We start from the raw sequence: 3,438 nt of genomic DNA on the forward strand, positions 1-3,438 counted from the left end.
CACATTAACTCTCTACGTCTGGGCACGCTAGACTGAGATAGTTGAGTCGGAGACTGTTTGGTGATCAGGTGGGTCCAAAAAAAGGGTTTTCTTTATAATATAAGGTGGTGTCTCGAACGATTTTCATACTCATGTTTGCCCTCGTGAGGAAAAATTTGACGATCAATGAGAGAGATGCAACAGTGCGTGCGTTAGCATTAGTGTTCCCCGGATTGAGCAGTCGCGGCCATTAAAGGGTTCAGAACGGGCGTGCGTGCGCCGGGATCTAGTCAATAGAGAGTTAAAGCATTGCACGATCCGCGATCCGCTACGGTGATTAGCTACCGAGCGTCACCAGTGCGTACGCGCTTACTGGTCAGCTTGCCGACACCTGGCGCCATTTGGCGCCCTGAGGGCAATGTGCGCATGTGCAGTGGAGACCCGCGGAAGCGGATCACGTAGCGGATCGCAGATCACGCTATGCTATACCTCTATAATCAATGTGACACACCGTTCCCCCGCTCCACTCTTTCGATCCAATCCAGCAACCACAGTGTCGCACGCCGTCCCCCATCTCCACTCTCTGCCTTCCCTCTCCCACTTTTCCTCTCATTACCTCTGGAAGTGGAGAGATAATTTCCCTCACTCCAAATTTCCACCTGACAACCGAGGTTTCACATGGACGGCCCGACAAATTTTTCCGACATAATGGTACTAATGCTTACGCATTAAAACTAACGAGACGGTTATGAGTCGATAATGCTAATGTCGTGACCGCTTCTAACCAACCCGAACCTCCCGCCTGCTAGGTTGCTCAATATTTCGTTTACATTGTCTGATCTATCTGCCATAAAGTTCTAATTAGCAAAAAAGACGAGGTACCGGCCAGGATTATAAGTACCTTCGGCGTGCCTACCATTGCATGTATGCGCCGCTAAAGACATGCGCTGGGAGCTTTGTTTCTTTTTGATGTGAGATTCCAACAATGCGGAAATAAAAACTTGCACGGCCCCTATGCTTCGCCTTTAAGAGTAGAAGGCGATCGTGTTATCCGGCCGCCCCCGCTGATCGGCATCCGCTATCGGCAGCCGCACACGGGCAGTATAGGGAGGGGTATGTTGACGGACGCGTTGATGGATCAGCTGAGCAAGTCATCCGCCTCTGGTGCTCCTGAGATTTTTCAGACACGAACGACACGACAGAGCCGTGGCAGCCTTAGACTGCGGCGATGTCGATGACGCCGGCTTTTCCGCGTCGCGGGCTCCTCAAAGTTGTCGCGTTTAAAATGCAACGAATTCTTGGAGGCTGAGACTCACCATAATGAAGCCCATATGGGCAAGACAACGTAGGCCAAAGGGCGCTGCGCCACCTGCGCGCCGCCCCATTTAAAGGGTTCAGCCTTATACATCCATCCAGGCAAGCAGGCAGCCAGCCAGCGCTCTCCCGAATGGCGATAAAGGGATGCCGTCGTCTTCCGGCACTCACCGCTGTAACTGATATTGAATACAGTTCAGAAGAGCGTGTTGTCGGGCAAGTTGGCTTTGCGTGGTATAAAAGAAGTGGGCGCAAAACATGGACAAGGACCGAGAGGAAACACAAGCGCTTGTCAGTCGTCGTGTGTGTTTCTTCTCGGTTCTTGTCCAACTTTTGCGCCCGCTTCTTTTATAACTTATATTGAAATTAATTTTTGAACTATCAAAGTTAGACTGCTTGATTAAACTTGTAAAAACTGATATGGATATTACTTACGGTGAGCTACACTCCTGTGAATAACTAATGAGCCTAATTGTGATATTTAAAAAGTTAGCTATTAGTTAACCAGCCTGCTAGTTAGCACGTCTTAGCTGTATTCTGATGTACTACATCACTGACAATGCTCTGCCAAAAAAGCGGTCTTCTAACTCAATAAGCCTAATTTTAAAAATTGCATGAAATCTTAGGTGAAACCCCCTCCATCTATGTGCATTTGAGACTGAGAATCCGCCGTGGAACAAATAATGGAAAAAGAATAGTTCGTTTTTCTGGCAAAAAAAAAGGATGAAGACGCAGGCATCTTTGCACGCGGCTCGAGCACAGAAGAAGACATACTTTAAGCAGAAGAAGAGGAAGAAGAAGATTGCCAACCTTCGGCTTGCTTGCGCACGCCCTGAAACGTTCTCGAGAACCGTGACCTCGACCAGGAATACGAGGGGCCACCATACGCATGCATGTAGTCAAGATATACGCCTTCGTGGCCCTGTTCCTGTTCCTGATGCTCGAGTACACGGCCATGTTGGGGCCGTTGCTTCGGCCGATCGCTGTCGCCGCTGTCTCGCTGGTCGTCGGTTGGTGGGCAAGCCTAGGCATCAAGCGCCTGCTCAGCTCGCGTCACAAGGTGTCACCAGAGCGACTCGCTGTCGTGCTGGCAGGTACCGCAAGCTGATTTTTTGTATTCTCATAGAGTGAAGGACTTAACACTAATGCAGCCCTTTATCCGGTCAAAGAAGCCTTCTGCCTTTAAACGCGATAGCCTTAAGGGCCCCGTGTCGCAGAAAAGCCGGCGTCGGCGGCGCCGTTGGCCGTGAGCGAATAATCTACGAAAAATCTCCGGAGCAGCAACTTGGGTGGGCCACCTATGTCACGTGACCTTGCGACGTCGTCACAACCTGCTCACCGGAATGTGAGCAAAATGCAAACCGTCGCAGGTGACAGTTAATGATTGGCAACGAGAGGTTGCTCGGAAGATGAACCCGGCGTCGCAAGTCCAACCGGTGCCAGCGCCTGCCATAGCAGGGCAGTTCCGCAACGCCTAACCGCTGCACCACTGCGCTATGAGTAGTATGAGAACTCCCAGCGATCTATGAATGTAAAGTACACAAACCAATTCCGCAAGATTAACATTAACCCATTATAGGTATGACGTCATACCCTTAATGCAGATCTTATTGCAGATCTTAATGCAGTGTCATTCTCTCTAAGTAACTTATTATCGATCCTACCGTTCGAAAAGGCATCCGTTACGCCAGGTGACATTCCGTCTAGGAAAACTGGGACACTTAAGGTCTGCTTTAAAGGTATGACGTAATACCCTTAAGGCATATTTTAAGTGTCCCCTCCAATTTCGTTTTTACTTTGTTTAAAAGTGTTACTCAGCAGTTCTATTCTCTCTAAGTAGTGTGTTGTCCATCCTACCACTCGAAAAAGCATCCGTTACGCCAGGTGGCATTCCGTCTCGGAAAACTTGTGCAAACATTTGAAGAATTTTTACCTTCTTTCCAATAGCCTTGTTCTCGCAGCACCCACCAAAACATGTAGTAATCATTTCTCTTGACTGCAAGCTGGTTTGACCGGATGTCAGTGTGACACGCTAATGCCAATACCCGGTCTGATAACCTAACTACTCGAATGCACTTCCTACAAAGTGTACCATAGTGTTTAGTATCATGTCCTCGACTTCCAGGCTGTGACAGCGAACACGGG

The sequence above is a fragment of the Amblyomma americanum genome, chromosome 9 (genome assembly GCF_052857255.1).
Source record: "Amblyomma americanum isolate KBUSLIRL-KWMA chromosome 9, ASM5285725v1, whole genome shotgun sequence".
In the NCBI taxonomy this organism is placed as follows: domain Eukaryota; kingdom Metazoa; phylum Arthropoda; class Arachnida; order Ixodida; family Ixodidae; genus Amblyomma; species Amblyomma americanum.